Raw genomic sequence first — 21,079 nt, 5'->3', positions numbered from 1 at the left:
ATAAAAACTTTCTGCAGAGAGCCTAAATTAAAAAACAAAGACGTCAAAGGAATAAACTTTTCTTTTGAAAGGTTTTCTTTTGTTTTGTTTTGTCTTTTCTTGCCAGAAGACACCTGGAGTGAAATGCAAGGCATAACAGAGATGCAGAAGAACAGTGGAACAGAACTGGTGGATTCAGTTATCCTTCATACATTCCAGTCATATTAATTTTAATCAGCGGTATTAGAACTGTAATTTTCACACTGAGAAGATGCTTTCAAAGTAAGCACATGTGAATGAGAACCGGAAGTCTCCATGCAACATAGCTAACATAAGTGCAGATTAAAAGGTGTGACCTGAGGATGTGTTTATTCTGTACAGTATAAATATGACATTTCACCACAACATCTTCAGCTGCTTAATTTGAATACTTCAGCTACATAAATCCAAAACATCTAACAGCATAAATACACACAGACATAATTAATTCTCCAAATTACAGGACAGAGAGTGTGCCTTGTCAGTGAGGAAGCCTTTGATCTTAAGAGTAAAAGAGGAGCATTATGTTTATGGGACTCTGAACTCCTGATGATGAAAGCAATCTAGTTTTAATATAGTAAAACCTTAAATCATGTGAAGACATTTCTAATACTAGTAGTCTAATGGGCACATAATCAGCCAAGGATGGGACATATTGGGAAGTCTCACTTAAAATCTCACCTTAGTGTGATCTTTAAGTAAATCATCATCACTTAGCTGCCATCTGAAATACAGGGTTAAGAGCACTTGTTTGCCTTACAGATGGTCTTGTTAGGCCATGTGGTTGGAATGGTCAATGAAAATTCTGCACAATTACTATCTTTTATTAACACAATATATTTCTTGTCCTAGCCTGGATTTTGGTGAGCTACAGAAAAAATACCATACCATAGAGCTTTCCTTTCTTGATTTTGATTTCAGCCTTGTATTGGATTTGTACCTGGTGTCTTGCCAGTTCTTACACAGAGAAGAAACATTAAAAAAATCATAACAATAAATAAGTATGGTCTTTTCTCCTTTACTGGTCTCCTTAGTTTTCTTCTAAAAAAGAACACTAAAAAATCATTACAAGAAAGATGGAAAGGGATGTTACCTTCAGATACACAGAAAACAGCCTGGGTAAAACATCCAATAGAGAAGTTCACCTGTAATAAATGAATATGCTGCTAGGATACTGCTGAGCAATGCCATCTCTGTACTGGCACTCCCAGGTTCCATTGTCCTGTTGAAGACTCTCCAAGGGCCTCATCCACAGGAAGAAGCAAGGCTGGATGTTGAACAGTTAACAAGGAGCAGACTTCCTTTTCTTCTTCCCTGTTTTGGAACACAAACAAACAACAGATGAAACACCTGGGATCCTAAGGCCCAGTGTTCAAAAACAGCCTTCCTTCTGCACTTGGAAATCTGCAGCTGGGAACCAAAACCTTCTCCGTGAAATGTTTTGGCATTAAGTTTGCTTTTTGACTTTAGCTGACTGCTCAAAAAAACACTTCAGGCAACTACTGTGCTTGCTTGCAAGCTGAGTCTGTCTTTCCTGAATTTCCTTCACTTTTAAGTCACCAGTTTGACACACCCAGATGATTTATGGCAACTATATAATCAGAGGCCATTTTTCTTCCCTGGCCATTTTCAAATCAAAGGTACCTTTATAAGGGTTGTATCCCAGCAAACTTGTAATAAGTCAGTGCAGCCCCAAAAAAATCAGCAGCCAGCCCATATGCAATACTATGATTTCTGCTGAACACCTGGCAAACAACCCCCCCTTTCCCTCCAGTCTTTATTAAACAGAGGTAGGATCTGTAATTCCCTTTATGACCCTAAGTGGAGTCAGTATTCTTAAAGCTTCCCCCTTAGCAAAGAAGAGGTTTGCAGTGAACGTGAGTTAATGATTGGATTTTATTTGGTGAAGTCTTGTAGGTGTGGAGGCAGTTAATTTCTTGTGCCTGAAAGAGACCCTTTCAGACTTTATCGGTGATTTCAGAATGTATTCCCAAAAAGGAGGGGGGGAGGTACAACATAGATTCACACACACACACACACCAATTTAAACACATTGTTCAAACACATAAACACTGGACACATTAAAATCATCCAACATAAAGTTAAAAATTTAAATATTTAAATTTAAATCATGTAGGCCTTTAAAGGTAATAACCAATACTTTGTACTTTGCCCAAAGGTTATGTGCATAACCTCTAAATGATTCAGTCTTGAAAGAACACATCCCTAGGATCATGAACAGATTGGGAAGGTATCTATAAAAGAGAAGGTGAATGTATATGGATTTTACTAAATGGAGGGTGCCTCCCAGGTCTTCCCTAGACATTATTTCATGGGAGAAATGAATGCAGATGGGTAACGGGTGGAACTGCTGCCACATCTCTACCTCTGACTTACTTGGGCTTGTTTGGATATCTGTACAAATCACTACATCAAAGGTTTGGGGTATCCAAAATACTGTGTGAAACTGAACATAATTCTTACTTCACTGAGTTTTTCCCACCAAGCATATAAAGCATTTTACAACTCTTACAAAGAGGTAAGCTCTAGTACAACAGCTTTCTTGACTATAAAGGATACCCGAGTTCCATATGCAACAAGTTTTCTGCTCACAAACTGCAGCTTAGCTCCATGCAGAGTTTTTAGCAAAACTGGAGACAACAGTAGAAGAAGCTTATGGCTGGATGAACATCCTTTAATGCAACACTAAAGATTTTGATTAATTATTTTGGAAAGAAAAGGTCTGTAGGATTCATTGGGGGCAACATCTATCCTACAGGCCAAAGGGTCCCCGCTGCAGCTATACTCTTGAGAATTTTAGTGACTTGCTAGACAAGCTTTATTGTCTCAAATATGACTGCCAATAGACAGCATACAAAAGATGTATCTGTTTTGCTCTTCTGAGATATATGCAAGTCTGCATCATTTGTGTGCACCTTCTAGCTATCCTACCAAGTTCCAAGCAGGCAGCAAATCCAGGAAGCCTGAGTCCCCACGAGGCCACCATAATTGATTAGCAGGTTATATTTGACAGAGTGGCATACAGTTCTTGTAGCCTTGCTCATCTGCTTCCTATGTTAAAATCAAATACTCATCCTATATTTGCACTTAATTCATTACTATGGAAGGCAGCTGGCAGTTGTTGCAGGAATTTATTCAGTCATTTAATTATTTATTTTCCTGCCACTCACCATACGGGTCCCAAGGGAGCTTACAATATAAGATTACAATGACTGTGGTTTTATACTTGTACTCCTCCGTGCCACTCCCTTTCTCCTTTGAATTGAACAACTGAGTATTTGTATCCAGTGAGTGCACACATGTCTGAGGGGAACCTTTCACATTCCTGGTATTATCTCCCATTATGAAAATTACTAAATATCTGGCTATAGTGATAAAAGTCTCAAAATACTGTAGGAGAGAGATGACAGATCACAATGGATGGTGTTCTACTTGCACCTAAATTCTTTTAAATGTTTCTCACTCATAAGCAACTAAATAAATAAATTAAAAAAAACACAGAAACCTATATTAATTCAAAACAATACCTGGCATCTCGTAACGTACCAGCAGAGACCTGCCTGTACATGTGAGTGGCATTTTATATGTACCTCAAATCAGTATTACTTTGAATAAAGAATGATGTTGCAGACGTCTGGGAAAAGGAGGGGCAGAATGAAACATGTTTGATCTTGGAGGGTGGTGCAGGGAAAAGTGTGTCACTTTGAATACCTCAAGGCTGGTTCTAACCGTCCTTCGTGAACAAAGAATTGTGGATGGGGTTCTAACCATATTCACAACTGAGGTTGATGCAGAAGGAACTTTGTAGCTCAGTTATTACAGACCTGTGCAAGTGACTCTAAAATTAAAGTGAATGATTTTTCACTCTTGTCCTTTTTAAATGCTTTCTCCCTTTGTCTTACAAACAGAATATCTGGCATTGAGAATCTTCTTGCGAACTTAATCTCCTGGCCAATACTACTTCTGTTTTGTTTTGATTATGTTTCCATTTATAATCTGACCAGACACAAGAAAATTCTCATGAAGAATTTAATTGAAAAATTAGTCAAAGGCAGGTGTCCTTTAACTGCAACCATTTGAACCTGTCCAGAGCATTCTGGAGACCTTGGCAGTTTAGAGTACATCAACCTGCAGTTGTTGCTGTGATCAAGAGATGAACATACATATTCTTTTTTTTAAAAAAAAGTTATAACAATACATTCTAATAGGCAGGTGGGAGACATAAAAGCACACAGTCAATACACAATGGCAGTGGTTCAAAAAACTCTGCTTATATGCAGGCAAATTATGCAAATCAGACAAAAGAAAGAAAAGACGACCACTCTTCCAGAATTTTGCATGAGACATAAGGGAGAATGAGTGTTTGGTCATAAATAAAATGAATGTTTTCCACACAGCAGTGAAGGCATCTCTTTACACTTGCCTTTTGCTGCCCTTGGTTTATGTGTCCGTGTCTCCAATGCTGCTGTTGACCAGACCCTGTCAAGTCCACTGTGCATGCTAGAGCCCCCTAATATTTCATGCTGCCTGGCAATTTTGATGCATACAGCATGAGTAAGAGGGGAATAAAATCTTTGTGCAACACATTTCCATTATTGCTAGAAATCATAAAGAGTAGCAACAGCTCACTGCAGCATTTTACTGGCTGATTGAGATGAACACATTACAAAGCTGTTTCCAGGAGCAGGCTATCTCCTGGACAGGTGTTATGAGCTTGGCCCCATCTTCAGTAGGGGTGGGTGGATGTGTGTGTGCCTTCAAGTCTCCTGTCAATGTATACATTTTAAGGGATCTCAAGATTCTATCAGCTATCACCACCCATAATGTTCTGCACATGTCTCACTGACTTACTGGCAAATTAAAGAAGGGTTTAACTTGCTCTTTTTTCCACTCCTTACTCTGCAGAGACTTTCTTTTCCCCCACCCATGGTTGATGAGATTTCTAGATACACACATGTGCACATACTGAGCAAAGACGTGTGGAGAGATAGAAGAAATGGGGTCTTTTAAGAAAGCTTTTATTCTAAGCATGTAATCTTATACTAGCAAAATGGTAGAGAGCCAGCGTGGCATTGTGGATTGGGTGTTGGACTCAGTGGCATCATTGGGGAGGGGGGTTGCGGTGGGTGTGGACCACACAAGGTGAGACCCTGAAGGGGGGGTAACACCACTTCTCCTCAAACACCTACCTTTTGGCAGAAACATTCTGTGGCATTCATCTTCTTCCTTTTAAAATGCTTTAAGAAATGGCAGGAGTGGGAGCTCAGTGGGAGGAGAAAGGAGAGGCCTCAGAATTTTTTTAAATTAAAATTTCAAATTTCAAATTTTCAAATTTTCAAAAATGTAAATGTGGGGGGTTGACTGCAGTTAGGGCTGCTCTCCAAGCAAACATGGCTCCAGTCACCCTGTCATAAGCTTCCTCTATCAACTGATAATACAACTTGGAGACCTGACTTGCATTATCGTTGATGGGTTCAATAAGCCACTCTTGCAGAACAGCTTTTCAGCAAAATCTCAAACCTGCATGTCAATCCTTTGTAAATCAGGTCTTCTATCTCCTTTTTTCCTATCCAATATACTGAATTGAATAGTAACCAGAATGGAATTGGGATGATCAACTAATCAGCATAGTATTGAAAGAACAATTTAGCACATGGATGCCAGGTTCACATTAGAGTTTCCACTAGATAATGATCATAGAATCATACATCTTTTCCTGTAGCATGAATCCACTGTTCCATGTCCCAGTCTCTAGAGCAGCAGAAAACAAGCTTGCTCCTTCTTCCATATGATATCCTTTCAAATGATTATTATTATGTTTATTATTATTATTTTATTTGATTTATATTCCATTTCCTCCCCTGTATGAGACTCAAAGTAGAGACCGTCTGCCATGTCTATACTGCCTTAATAGGAGAAGGAATGGCTATCTGCTGGTGTTTCTGCGTGTAACTCCATCCTATCATTGAGAGAGGAGTTCACATCCCCAGTCAATTCTATTAGTTGTTTCAGTTGAAATGAAATATCTGTCTGCTGAAAAGAAGTCATGGTTGTGTGTTTAGTAGAATTAATTCTTTCCTCAATCTTGAACAACAGGGCTGTCCGCTAGAGGCCAAGGCAGCTGATGTGGAGAAACCGAGAGGATTATTGGAACAGACTTTCAAAGATAACAGCCTCTCATCCCCAGGGTGACAGCTCCTTCCTTGCTATGGAGAACAGAGGGGACATCACTCTGAGAAAGAGGGAAATGATCCCTTAGAAGGAATTCATTCATTGGAGTTATAAATTAGAGACAGAGAGAACTAGTGTTTTGAGTGTGTGTGCTGCATAGTGAATTGCCTACCTGGTTACAAAAAGCCTCAGACTAGGGGTAGGCAACCTTTTTGAGCCGGGGGCCGGGTTGCTGTCCCTCAGACAATTAAATATTTTTTAAAATTATATAAATAAATAAACCAGGACAAATGTAGGACAACATTTTTAAATGGAGGACACTTTTTCTTTAAAATGGAAGACACATGAAAAAATTTGCTAATTTTTTAAAAAATGTTAATATAAATGCATGTTTCTGAGGCTTATATAGACAATTGCCCCCCCTTGCCCCTCCTTGCCCGCTTCCTCCTGATAGGCCAAAGGCCCCTTGCCCTCGTGCGAGAGACCAAAGGCCCCGGCGGCAATTGGCGGCAGGACCAGGCTGGGGCCGGTCCCAAGGCCTTGCCGGGCCACATCCGGCCCACGGGCCATAGGTTGCCTACCCCTGGTTTAAAAATTTAAGAAATACATAAAATACAGAGTACTTTGTTGTATGTTCTTTTGGTTTTTTTTTAGTGTGTGTGTGTGTGTGTGTGAGAGAGAGAGAGAGAGAGAGAGAGAGAGAGAGTGAGAGAGAGTGAGAAATTTTGAGGCATGTTTTTCATTTAAGGTTTATAGCTGCATCATATTGCTCTGACCCATACACAAATGAAAGTCTGAAGTCAATTTTCCCAACTCTTTCTGGCAACATGTTTTTTAAAATAACATCCCTTGTGGGGTGGCCCTTGTAGTCTCTTCCAATTCTATGATTCTATGATTCTATTCAATGATTCTATCCTATAGTCGTGGTGGTGAACCTATGGCACTTGTGCCCTCTCTGGCACGTGAAGCCAGTTCTGAGGGCATGCGGAAAGACGGGAAGGCAGGGGGAAGAATAGGAACAGGCATGCGCCTTGTCCTCCTCTTTCCCCATTCTCCCGTGTGGTTAGCTACCTCTCCAGAGACAACTAAAGGCCGGGGAAGAGTAGAAACAGGCGCATGCCACAGACTGTTTTAGTTTGTTCTCCAGACTTGATAAAAATATTACCAGCTGCTTGAATATCACTTGTATTCCACCTTTTAGCATTTAATGCTACTGCTCAAGTACTAAAAAATTGCCATTCAAAAAATAAAATTGGAAACATGTTTTTCTTCTTTGATGTTTACGTAACATTACTTTTTGTCATGTGAGAATAAAACTATATTCTTTTTGCATCTAAGAATAGCTTTAACATACATGTTGAAGTTTTAATAGAAAACCATCTGTTACAATGCCTAATACTGCCATCTAGTATTTTTAATATTCCCTGCACTTCAGGAATAAATCCATTACTCTTTAAGTTGTTTAGGAAATCTTTGCAATCAGAGGCCCCATTCACACTACGGAATTAACATGGTATGAAACCGGATTATTTCCACAATGTTCACACTGGCCCCAAATGCACCCAGTGCCGTTTGTGGGGGGACTGCCAGAAAACCCACTTAACCTGGTATATTTGATACCAGGTTTTTTCCCATGTCTTTTTTTCAGAGCCGCAATGATCTGCATCTTTGGTAGTGTGAGTACACTACCAAATCAATTCAGAGAGCACTCCATGGTTCCCAGAAATGGAGGCACCTCCATTTTAAATCACACTGATGGGAACAGGGTTTTAACAGGGTTAAAATGCTATGGAGAGTTTCGGGAATGGAAAACATAGCGAGAACACCGATCCAGTATTGTATCACCGTGGAGATCTGGATCTCCTCAGGACAAAAAATTAATTGTGAATGCCCCCAGAGTAGGGCAGAAAGGAATCATATAAACAAATGAAGGAAATAACATCATTCAAACTAGAACAGTTTTATTTAAGTAAAGTCAATATTTAACTCAATGCATGTGTAAGTTTTACACATTAAAAAGTTTGGCAAGAGAAGGAGGAGGAAGCGGAGAAGATAAGACCCTCCAAGTCTCACACCTCCCTTGAGAAACTCTTGCGCACCCCCAAGGGTCCCACCCACTGTTTCAGAGCCACTGATATAAACTAAATTTGCAGGCAGTCTATATGCAGCTGTAGATATACAATGGTAGTAAAGGAAGAAAGATGGTTATGAATCCTTGAGGAGAGGTCTGGAGAAGATACCAAGCTTCAGTCATCCAATGAGGCTGGAGTTCCATGGGGTAAAATGGGTGGGCAAGCTGCCCGCCTGACTCCCTGACTGAAGATTTAAGAGTAATTCTCCTATACAGGATAATCTACTAGGCCAGTCTTGTTTCGGGGAAGGCAAGAAGTGCCACTTTTGTTGAAGTGCCTTCAAGTCAACTTCAACCCATGGCAACCCTATGTATGAGAGTTCTCCAAGTCACCCTGCCCTCAACTGCCTTGCTCAGCTCCTGCAGACTCATAGCCATGGCTTCTCTGATAGATTCTATTCATCTTGAATGTGATTTCCTTTTTCTCAAGCATTATAGTCTTTTTCTAATGAGTTCTTTCTGCTTATGATATGGCCAAAATATGACCTCAGTTTAGTTATATTTGATTCCAGGGATAGTTCAGCCCTGATCTGCTCTAGGACCCCATCCATTGGTCTTTTTAGCTGTCCATGGTATTCTCAGAAGTCTTCTCCAGCACTACAAATGAATTGATTTTTTTTCCTATCAGCTTTCTTTATTGCCCATCTTTCACAACTATACATAGAAATTAGAAATACGATGGTATGGACAATCTTAACTTTGGTATTTAATTATATATCTTTACACTTCTGGATCTTGTCTAGTTCCTTCATAGCTGCCTTCCAAGTCCTAGTCTCCTTTTGATTTCTTCATTGCAGTCTCTACTCTGATTGATGACTGAGCCCAAGTATGAAAAATCCTTAACTATTTCAATCTCTTCATCATCTATTTTAAAATCATGTAATTGTTTGTGGTCCTAATTTTTGTTTTCTTGATATTCAGCTGTAAACCGGTCTTTGCAATTTCTGCTTTGACCTTAAATAATCTTTCCATATCCGTGATATTTTCTGCTAGTATTATTGTGCCATCTGCATATCTTTGATTGTTGATGTTCCTTTCTTCCTCCAATTTTCACACCTCCCTCCTCTGAGTCCAATCCTGCTTTTCATTCAGGATATACAAGTTAAATAAACAGGATGATAGAATGCAGCCTTACCTGACTCCCTTTCCAATTGGAAATGATCCCATTTCTATGTATTCTGTCCTAACAGCAGGTTCCTGGGTATAGGCTATGCATCAGGACTATCAAATGTTGTGGCACACCCATTTCTTTAAGAGTGATCCATACTTTTTCATGATCTATACAAGCAAATATTTTGCTATAGTCTATAAAGCACAGGCTGAACTTCTTTTGAAACTCTTTTGTTCTTTCCATTATACAGCATATATTTCTTATGTGATCTCAAGTGCCTCTTCCTTTCCTAAACACTGCTTAGACAACTGACAGTTCTCGCTCTATATATGGTTTTGTGAGTCTTTGTAGAATTTTAAGTATAATCTTGCTTGTGTGAGAAACCAATGCAATGGTTCTGTAGTTCCTGCAGTTTCTTAGGGACTGGAATATATACAGAGCTTTTCCAGTCTGTGAGCCATTGTTTTGTTTCCCAAATTTGTTGGCATATTCTAGTTAAAACTATAGCAGCGATAGCAGCTTCATTTATATACAGTTTGCTCTCACTTTACCCGAGGGATCCGTTCCAGACACACACACACACACGTGTAAAGCAAAAAGCATGTATGCTCAAGCCCCATTGGATAGATTTGCTTTTAATGGTGAGCAGCTTCAGCATATGCTGAAAGCCACCTATATTGAGCCTGCATATGGCTTACTGTACCACTTCATACTGAACTAAGCAGTCTCTAAGCGGTTTACCACTGTAAGCTAATTGAGCCCAACAAGCTGGGTACTCATTTTAGTGACCTCGGAAGGATGCAAGCCTTGAGCCCTGGCTGGTTATGAACTTGCAACCCTATGGTTTTGAGTGACTGGCTGCAGTACAGGCATTTAACCACTGCGCCACCAGGGCTCCTACTAGAGTATACTCTACAGTCAGCCCTCACTATACGCAGATTTGCCATGCACGGATCTGAGCATCACCGCTGCCGCCGCAGGAAACACCAAGTGCTGGTGTTGGAGGCCAAGAGGCCTCCAGGCCACCACCCGGCCCTTCTGAGGCAGTGGTGGCAGCGACAGCGAGGAGGATGATGCTTGGCCTCCTGGCCTCCTTGCAGCCGCGGCTTCTGCACCACTGCCACCGCCACCGGGAAAGGGCCAGGTGGCAGCCTGGAAGCCACCACCACCACCCGGCCTTTCCCACGGTAGTGGCGGAGGCTGAGGTGGCAAGGAGGCCGGTAGGCCAAGCCTTGTTCTCCTCGCTGCCACCACTGCGGGAAAGACTAGGTGGTGTGTTGGAGGCCAAGAGGCTTCCAGGATGCACCCAGCCCTTTCACGGCGGCAGTGGTGGAGAGGAGGACGAAGCTTGGCCTCATCCTCCTTGTCACCGCCGCTGCTGCACAAGGGCCGGGTGGTGGCCTGGAAGCCTCTTGGCCTCCAACAGCACCACCCAGCCTTTCCCATGGTGGAGGCCAAGGCGGCAAGGAGGCCGGGTGGCAGTGCTGGAAGCCTTGAAGGCCTCTGGCACTGCTGTTCTGCCTCCTCACCGTCACGAAAGGGCCAGGTGGCGAGGAGGCGAAGCAGCAGTGGCAGCCCAGAGGCCTTCAAGGCCTCCAGCATGGCCGCCTCGGCCTCATCGCCACCAGCGCCACCGCAGGAAAGGCCTGGTGGTGGTGTTGGAGGCAAGAGGCCTCCAGGCCACAACCTGTTTCTGCAGCGCGGCAGCAGGTGAGGGGACAAGGCCAAGATTCATTCCTGCCACCGCCGCCACCGCAGCAAAAGGGCCAGGCTGCAGCTGGAGTGCATCTTGGATGTTTATCAACACTATGCTCTTAAAGAGGTACATATTCAGTGTACTCCTCTATGCTCCTCTGTTGCATTCTGGGTTAGCAGTTTTTAAGGAGGGGTATTTAGAATTCTCAGGCAGAGAGTTCCGCTCCTTAAAACTTCCAATCCCAGCATGCAACAGGAGCAGCTAGAGGAGTCACACTGGAATAGTAGCCTTTAAGAGCATAGTGTGATAAAACATCTTGGTCTCCCACGCATGATCTGCCTTTTTGCAGCAGCAGCAGAGGGTGGCAACGGAGAATAAGGCTGGCCTCCCGGCCTCGCTGCCACCACAGTTAAAGGCTAGGCGTGTAGTGTTGGAGGCCAAGAGGCCTCCAGGCGCCCACCCTTCCGTGGTGGCGGCGGCAAGGGATGAGGCAGTGACGATAAGATAAGCAGGGAGGGAGGAGGGAGGGAAGAAGAGAGAGACTTTTGTCCCTATGGCAGCGTGCGTGATGCACGCCACCATTGGGGAGAATGGACTTGAGCATATGTAGATATTGGTATAACGGGAGGGTCCGAATGGATCCCCCTCGTTAACCAAGGGGCGTGGCGATTGTATCTGTGTTGCTCTGAACAGCTCTATGGGTATGCCAATCAGTTCCTGAAAAGTGCCATGTGCACTGAATCTCAAATGCCATGGAAATACCTGTAGTGAGAACACTCATTATGGCTTCATACCATATTTCTCAAGGCATTTTAGCTTCAATTTACATGGTGTGTCATCTGAAACTGCTGGCTCTCTTTAGACTAAACTTTTATTTTTCAAAAGATCTGCTGCTTTCCTTCTATGTTTGATACTGGACAATGAAGGAAAGCAGTCACTGACTACAGCAGCTTGTGACATATCACTCATTATGAAGAAGACATGTCATGGCAATGAGGCGCTAGTGTCAGTTCAGGAAGATGATCTTTATGGTCCCCCTGCCCAAGTAGTCTATCTCCTCCTTCCTATGATGTGCTGTTCATGTGGTTGCTCTCCCTATAGGCCTAGACAGACAGCACTACCTCTGAAAAAACAGAGAAGGCAGTTTAGAAGCTTCCTGGCCTTTGTTTTTTGTGAGTTTTTTTTACTATGTGGCCTGTTCTGGCAGAGTTTATTCCTGATGTTTCGCCCGCGATCTGTGGCTGACATCTTCAGAAGATTGCTGGCATGCAAAAGAGAGTAGGGTATATAGACTGGTTGAGAGGAAGTGTTTATATGTTCATTTGTGTGTGGTCTGTTGTTGAATGGCAAGGCATCGGGTGTCTATTAATCAGTGATCCATTGTCTGATGGGGAAAAAAAACCCTGTTTTTTGCACTTGCGTGTCTTGATTTTGATGTTTTTTTAGGAATGGTTGCCCAACTCTTGCTTACTTTCAGAGTTTTTTTTTCCTGTTTAAGTTGTCCAGGCTGTTTGTGGATTTCCTGGCTTCCCCGTGCTTCTGATTTGATAGTTGTTGGCATGGCCCAGAATTTCAGTGTTTTGAAATAGCATTTTATGCCCAGGGTGGTTTATAATGTGTTCTGCTACTGCTGATTTTCTGGCTGACACGTCTAGTGCCCCATACAGACAGGCCAAAAACAAGCTGTTCGGGTCACTTTAGAGGTATGCTGTTTCAATTATGCATACATACTAAGAGTGGAAGCTGTGCCAAAGCTGTCTTAGGCCGGAGTTGTTGCTTTGGCGCAGCTTCCGGTATGCATGCATAATTGAAACAGCATACCTCCAAAGTGACCCGAAGCAGCCTTTACTTTGGCCCTTGGTATTGCGAGGATCCGTTCCGGACCCCCCCCCCCCCCCACGTAACCAAAATCCGTGTATGCTCAAGTCCCATTGTCCCCCATGGCAGGTGGCGTGCACACGCGCGGCCATTGGGGACAACTTCCCCCCTCTCCTCCCCAACTCTTTCTCCTCCCTTCCTCCCTCACCTTTTCTTCACCGGTGCCACGGAACTCCCTCGTCACTGCTGCCGCCACCACAGCCATAACGGGGGAAGCCAGATGGGGGTTTTGGAGGCCCATGAACCTCCAGCCTGCCACCCGGCCCTTGCATGGAGATGGCGATGGCGGCCCAGCAGCGGAGGACCAGCGCCAGAGGCTCCTTGGCCTCCTCTCTGCCGCTTGCCACCCGCACCTCCACACAGGGCCAGGTGACAGGTTGGAGGCCCAGAGGCTTCCAACCACCCTTATCCAGCCCCTTCTGCGGCAGCGTGGGGTGGCGAGGAGGCCGAGAGGCCTCTGGCGCTGGCTTCCGCCGCCTCGGCCTCCTTGCCGCGTTACAGCCAGGGGAAGGCCGGGTGCTACTGCTGGAGGCCTCCAGAACAGGCACCCGGCCTTCCCCCGGCCAAATGGCGTGGAGAGGAGGCCGAGGCGGCAGAGGCCTCCTTGACCTCCTCGCCACTGCTACAGCCAGAAGCCTCCAGGAGCAGCACCCGGCCTTTCCCCGGCAATGGCGATGAGAGAAGGCGGAGAACAAGCGCCCCTGAGACCTCCTCCGCCTCCTCTCCGCCGCCGCCGCCCAGCACCTCCGTGCAAGGGCCGGGTGGTGGGCTGTAGGCCTCTTGTCTCCCTCCGCAATCGGCACCTGCACCAAGAGCCGGCGGCGGCCGCGGAGCAGGAGGCCTCTGGCACTGCTCCTCAGCCTCCTCTCCGCTGCCACCACTGCAGTGGAAAGGCCAGGTGGCGGCCTGGAGGCCTCTAGCCTCCAGGAGCAGCACCGCCTTTCTGCAGAGGTGGCGCGGTGGAGAGGAAGCCAAGGCCTCAGGCGCTCGTCCTCTGCCTCCTCTCCCGCCACTGCCAGTGCTGGGGGAACGGCTGGGTGCTGCTCCTGGAGGCCTCTTGACCTCCAGGCGCACCCGCCTTTCCCCTGGCTGTAGCGGCGGCGAGGAGGCTGAGGAGGCCTCTGGCGCTGGTCCTCCGCCGCCTCGGCTCCTCTCCGCCGCCATTGCTGGGGGAAAGCAAGTGCTGCTCCTGGGGCCACCAGAGAAGCCCTGGCCTTTCCCCTGGCTGTAGTGGCGGCGAGGAGCCGGGCAGCGGAGGACCAGCACAGGGCCTCCTCAGCCTCCTCACCTCCACTGCTGCGCAGAGGGCCAGGTGGGGTGTTGGAGGCCTCTTGGCCTCCAACCCGTCACCCGGACCCTGTGCGGAGTGCCAGTGGCAGCGGCAGAGAAGGCCAAGGAGGGCCAGGCTGGCAGTCTGGAGGCTTCTTCGGCCCCCAAAACCCCCACCCAGCCTTTCCCCCGGCTATGGGTGTGGTGGCCGTGGCGGCGGCAGCGACGAGGGCGTTCCCGGCACCGGCAAAGAAAAGGTAAGGAGAGGGAGGGAGGAGGAGGGAAAGAGTTAGGGAGGAGGAGTGGGGAGGAAGTAGTCCCCAATGGCGTCCCCGTGCACACGCGCCGTCATTGGGACAACTTCCAGTTTACCATGCGCGGATGCTCAATCCGCGCATTGAAAATCCGCATTAAGGCGCGGCCGACTGTATTTTGGGTCCTGTCTTATGAGGCCCGTGTCTGAGATTACCACAACTGCGTTCTGAGAAGTTCCGTATCATAACGTGATGAGAAACGGTCCCTGGAACGGAATTACCGCATTAGCAAACTAGTAGTGATCAGAACGGCATTTTACCGCACAGCGATTCCTTTTTCTTGAAACCGTTCCGAGAACCTATTCCACCAAGGCTGAGAGAATCATCTCTATATTCCTCGCTCTCCTGATTGGCTGAAAGAATGACAGGGAGGGAGGCAAGAAGGCAAGCAGGTGAGCGACTGCAGTGAGGGAAGGTGTGTGCGTGTGAGAGAGAGGGGGGAAGAAGGAGGGAGGGAGGGGAGGGAAGCAGGAGGGATCGGGAGGAAGGCAGGAAGAAAGGAATGGGGAGAGATGACCTTGCAAGTTGCAACCCAAATGGCTTGCCATAACCCCGGCGCCCCCGTGCCAATCACGGTTTCGGGGGGCCCCTCCCGGTCCCGGTCCTGGTTTGGGCCCCCACCCGTGCCTTGTTCCCGGTTTGGGGGCCCGCGCTAGCCATTGCCGCTGCGTAACGTGGCTGCTGCAGCGCCACATCTCTCCTGGTGCCTTTTCTCCTCGGCGGTCGCAGAAGGCGCCGCCACCGCCCCCCACTGGGAGGGCTTGCGCACCACCCAGGCCCCAGCAGGGGCCAGGGGCAGCGTGCGGCCTTCCCCACCTCTTCCGCGCGCGTGTGCGCCTGCCTTCCGCCTCCCTCTGCGCGGTGCGCGCGCACACCGCCTTGCTTCCCTCTGCATGCGCGCCAGCCTTCATATGGAGGGGGGGGGAGGAGGAGGAGGGGGAAGAGGAAGGAGCTGGAGGAAGGGTGCTTCTTCATTGCGCCGCGTCTGCCTTCCCCACTTCCCTCCGCGTCGCGCGCGACCCTTCCTTCCCCGCTTCCCTCCGTGCGCGCGCGCGCCTGCCTTCCTCGCCTCCCTCCGCGCGCGCGCCAGCCTTCATATGGAGGAGGGGGGGAGAGGAGGAGGAGGAGGGAGGAGGAGGAGAAGGAGCCGGAGGAAGGGTGCCTGAACTTAGCCCAGGGCAGAATTGGGGCAGAGGAGGAGGAGGAGGAAAGCTGAGTCAGTGGCCATTAGGTCTGCCTTAGTTTTTTGGGTTTTTTAAATTATTTTTTAAAATATAAAATACTTATTTTATTTTCTTTTTAATTTTATTAATTTTTATTATTGCTTGTTTTTATTTCTTTTATTAATTTTTATTATTGTTGTTTTTATTTTATTTTATTATTTTTGTTATTGCTTGTTTTTTTTATTTTATTATTTTTTTTTGCTTGTTTTATTTTATTAATTTTTGTTATGCTTGTTTTTTTTTATTAATTTTATTATTGCTTTTTATTTTTTATTTTATTAATTTTATTATGCTTGTTTTATTTCATTTTATTATTTTATGCTTGTTTTATTCATTTCTTATTTGTTTTTGTTTTTATTTTATTTATTATGTTATTATTGCTTTTTTATTCATTTCATTAATTTTATTATTGCTTGTTTTTATTTATTTCATTAATTTTTTTATTGCTTGTTATTCTATTTTATTTTTTTTCATTAATTTTATTATGCTTGTTTTTATATTTTATTATTTTTATTATTGCTTGTTTTATTTCATTATTAATTTTATTATTGCTTGTTTTTATTTTATTTCATTAATTTTATATCTTCTTTATTTATTTCATTATTTTATTATTGCTGTTTTTATTTTATTTCATTAATTTTATTATTGCTGTTTTATTTTTTTAATTTTTATTATTGCTTGTTTTTATTCATTTCATTAATTTTATATGCTGTTTTTTTATTTCATTATTTTTTTATTGCTTGTTTTATTTTATTTTAATTTTTATTGCTTGTTTTTATTTTTCATTAATTTTATTATTGCTGTTTTTTATTTTATTACATTATTTTTACTTTTTATTATCAAATATATCAATATACACCCCCTGCCTTGTTTTTTATTATTTTTCATTATTTTTTATATTAAATATATGCAAGGCATTTATGGTGCTTTGAATGCTAACAAGTCTGCCTTTCTTGGCCTATTATGTGGTGGTGGTGGGTTCAGTGGTGTGTGTGATGTATGTGATTGGATGATGATGATATTGATAACAACAAGCCTCTGGGCACGGCCAATGTAACTTGCTGTGATTTTTACAAACTCATGCGCAGTGAGAAAAACCACAGTCCCTTGACCAAGTTCACACTTCTGAGAAGTAAAGTGAACCCGAGGGCCAATACATTTCTGCCCATCGTCTAAGATAATGCCAAAATGTCCTCCCTTTTGATCATGCCTAAAAACATGCATTTATATTAACATTTTTTAAACTCATTTTTGCGTGTCCTCCATTTTTATAAAAATGTGGTCCTACATTGAAAATGTGCCCTACTTGTCCTACATTTGTCCCGGTTTGGAGGTCCTCACTTATGGCAACCCTAATCCCAAACCTCCTTTGCAACGCTGGAGGAGGAGCTCATGCAGGTCTCTTCAAGCTGAAGAGGAAAGCAAGTTGCCAGGGAGGGGACTGGGCCAAGGGCAGAGCCCCAGCAGCCATAGCAGCTCTTTAAAACGCGTTAGAAAAGAAGAGTCCTCTGCTGTCATCCCAATTCCCCTTTTTGGCTGCTTGTCACCCTTTTGCCTCTTGTGTGTGTGTGCGCATGTAATGTGTGCCTTCATAGAATCATAGAATCATAGAGTTGGAAGAGACCACAAGGGCCATCCAGTCCCACCCCATTCTGCCATGCAGGAAACTACAATCAAAGCATCCCCAACAGATGGCCATCCCTCCGTTTGAAGACCTCCAAGGAAGGAGAATCCACTAACTCCGAGGGATGTATTCCACTGTCAAACAGCCCTTCTGTCAGGATTCCTCTAATGATGAGCTGGAATCTCTTTTTCCTGTAACTTGCATCCATTGCTTTGGGTTCTAGTCTCTGGAGCAGCAGAAAACAAGCTGCTCCCTCCTCATATGACATCCCTTCAAATATTTAAACAGGGCTATCATATCACCTCTTAATCTTCTCTTCTCCAGGCTAAACATCCCCAGCTCCTTAAGTCGTTCCTTGTAGGGCATGGTTTCCAGACCTTTCACCATTTTAGTCGCCCTCCTTGGACCCACTCTAGTTCTTCAATGTCCTTTTTGATTGTGGTGCCCGAACTGGACACACATATTCCAGGTGGGGCCTGTGAGCTTCCCTCCCCGCTTTAATTCTTGTCTGGCTCTTTGCTTGGATTCTGGGAGTTGTTTGCTTGCTTTTGTGTGGTGTCCAAACAGAGGAGCTTTTGTGGGTTCCTTCCTGGAGGGAAGGGGGAGGTCCTGGGCATCCCTGCCATCCCTGTTTCCTGCAGGCTGCGCCCACAGGAGCCCTGCTGGACATGACACCAGAGCCCCCCCACCCCCCCACCCCCGCAGAAGTAGCCAGACCCTCTCCCTCTTGCTCTCTGCTCTGGCCCCCTGTTTCCCTCTCTCTTTCTCTCTCTTTCCCTCCTTTCTTCTCTCCCTTGTCCCAACTTTCCTCCCTTCCCTCCCTCCTTCTTTCCCCCCTCACACACACACACACCTTCCCTCACTGCAGTCGCTCACCTGCCTGCCTGCCTCCCTGCCTGTCATTCTTTCAGCCAATCAGGAGACGGAGGAATGAGAGAACGGATTTGAGAACGGATAAGAATACCTCACACACCTCTGTTGGAACGTTCTCATCACGTTTCAGCTCGCTGGGAACACATTCGATCTGTACCCTCCTGGAACACATGTGGAACACATTTAGAACGTTCTGAGAACCCGATTGGAACACATACGTGCGGTATACTCAAATGTGTTCCATTCTCATCACGTGATGAGAACGTTCTCAGAACGCAGTGCGATAATCTCCTCTCTCATATTCCTTGATTCGTGTTTGAACACCATGTTGGGTGGTCCCTATGTAGACTTGTCCATAGCTGCACAGTATGCAGTAAAGCCCTGTGGCCCTGAGAGGGTCTCTCCTGTCCGTTGCATAGTGCAGCATTTGCTGGATTTTCTTGGTTGGTTTGTAGATCATTTGGAGGTTGTGTTTCCTCACCAGTTTTCCTAATCTGTCTGTGACTTCTTTGATGTATGGTAAAAATACCCTTCCTCTGGGTGGTTGTTTGTCTTCATTCCTATGGTTTTTCTGGGTTTGGCAGCCCTTCTCATGCCTGAGCTGGAGTAACCATTAGCCTGTAGAGCCCAGCCTAGGTGCTTCAATTCATCTTCCAGGAAGTGGGGTTCACAGATCCTTTTTTCCCTTCCTGCTCCTTTTCTTTGCTCCTCTCACTGCTCACTCAGAATAAGCAGAAGCACGGAGAATGAGAAACATGTTAAGCAGTCTTCAGCTGCAGCATGTACTAAATAATACAGGTGCAGCTTTGCTTTGTGGAGTAAGGTGGGATATAAATCCTGGAAATAAATAAATAAATAAAAATAATACCAAACATTAGAGGCTATACTGTAGGGAGGTTTGTAGTTATCCCTCTAATTAGAGTTGGCAGGATTCAGGGCATCTTCTGAACATCTCCTGTGTTCTGATTTCTCCTGGCACGCAGTGCTGGAGGAGGAAAAAGCTTGTATTTTTGCATGTGAAGTGGTGTTAAAATGTGAGTGCACATCTTTTCCCCATTCTGAACTGGTACCCCAGCTCATTGGCTCAGTACAAAGGAGTGTGTATGTATGTTCCAAGGCAACCAGCTGCCTAGCCACTGCTCAGGCATTCCTCCCTTTTCACCTGGTCACCTGAGCAGCCAGCCAGCCAACCTTCCTTATGCTGTAAGGCCGGTGTGGTTGAAAGGGAGGATCAAGTCTGGGCTGCTGTGCCACTGCTGTATTCAGACATGAGAGGCTGAGGCAGAGGAGAAAATGGTGGAGAAGTGTGTGTGGGTGAGGTAGACAGAAGTGGCTGGCTGGCTGCTGCACAAACAGTATAAAGTGATAGGGTTGTTGGCCAAGAGGAAATGTGACAGTAGGCCAAAAACGTTTGGGGATCATTGGGCTACAAGATCCCTTTGCATATTTATGGCTATCCCTTATCAAGCATGCCAATAAACACCAGTGGCTGGCTGGCCACTGCACAAACAGTAGACCTAATGTCAAGAAATAGATGTTTGGGGTACTAGAGATGTTGACCAAGAGGGAAGGGGTCAGTAGCCCAAAAAAGGTTTGGGGATCACTAATACAACAATATAAAGAAATATAAGCCAAAATTGTAATGCCAGTACCTCAGTCAAATTCTCAACCAAATTAAAACCTTCTTCTAGATAGAATAAAATAGATTTAGACAGTGAGGTACTTCCTCTCCTGTTCTCAAGAATCTGCTTTGAACCTTTTTCTCAACCTTTGAAAGTAATCAATTATCCATATGAGAAATCCATAAAGAAGCTGGGAAAGAATTTTACTTCAGAAACCTTGTGCAGCAGCTGGCATATAAAGATGGCACGCAGGAGTGATGTGAGAAGACAACCGTGAAGCATTTTCTCTCTTTAACCAACCTTCTCATAAGGTTCCATTAATAAATAATTTGGCTTTTCTTTTCTATAATGCAAAGTACCTCATGCACTGAATTTCTTTCTCATTCCATCCCTCCCCAGATGATATTGAAAGGTTTTCTCTCAGCCAGGTATTCTTTCAATCAGTTTGGGTCTCTGATATGCAGGGCCGGCTCTAGATATTTGGCCACCCTAGGCGAGAAATATCCCCCCCCCCGTAGCCCCTCAAAATGTAGGGGAAATGTAGGACATGATGTACGACAAAATATAGGACAAATTGTAGGATGTTCAAAAAATGGAGAACACAACCAACTAAAAGCCAAAAACAATAATAAAAAATAATATAAATTCATGTTTCTCAGTCATGCTCAAAATGGAGAACATTTTGACATTCTTCCTGGAAAGGAGGTTGGGATATAGCTTTGTGTGTTTTGTGTGTTGGACTAGGAGGAACTTCCTGACAGTAAGGGCAGTTCAACAGTGGAACACACTCCCTCGGAGTGTGGTGGAGTCTCCTCCTTTGGAGATCTTTAAGCAGAGGCTGGCCATCTGTTGTGTATGCTTTGATTGAGATTTCCTGCATGGCAGTATGGGGTTGGACTGGATGGCCCTTGTGGTCGCTTCCAACTCTCCAATTCTATGATTCTATGACTCTGGAGACCAGGATTCGCTGAAAATCTGATTCTCTCCAACAGAGAAGGCTAACTATCTTACAACACTATCTGCATCACTTTAATTCAGGCTGCTATCACACTGGAGAATCAATGTTGTTTAACACCACTTTAACTCCTCAATGCTAGAGTTATGGAATTTGTAGTTTGCAGTTGCACC

The 21,079-nt window shown here is 44.9% G+C and overlaps 1 protein-coding gene across 5 annotated transcripts in view; it reads right to left on the bottom strand.

The window, feature by feature from the left end:
• Positions 1–1,330, bottom strand: part of SPATS1 (spermatogenesis associated serine rich 1) — a 55,640-nt gene extending 54,310 nt beyond the window's left edge. For all 5 annotated transcript variants that reach the window (XM_042447071.1, XM_042447066.1, XM_042447069.1 and 2 more), the window contains exon 1: positions 1,164–1,330. The gene's annotated coding sequence lies outside the window, so the exon portion shown is untranslated. The remainder of the gene's footprint in view (positions 1–1,163) is intronic.
• Between the last annotated feature and the right edge of the window lie 19,749 nt (positions 1,331–21,079).

This window comes from Sceloporus undulatus, chromosome 1 (genome assembly GCF_019175285.1).
Source record: "Sceloporus undulatus isolate JIND9_A2432 ecotype Alabama chromosome 1, SceUnd_v1.1, whole genome shotgun sequence".
Classification (NCBI taxonomy): domain Eukaryota; kingdom Metazoa; phylum Chordata; class Lepidosauria; order Squamata; family Phrynosomatidae; genus Sceloporus; species Sceloporus undulatus.
This window is presented reverse-complemented; position numbering and strand designations above follow the sequence as displayed.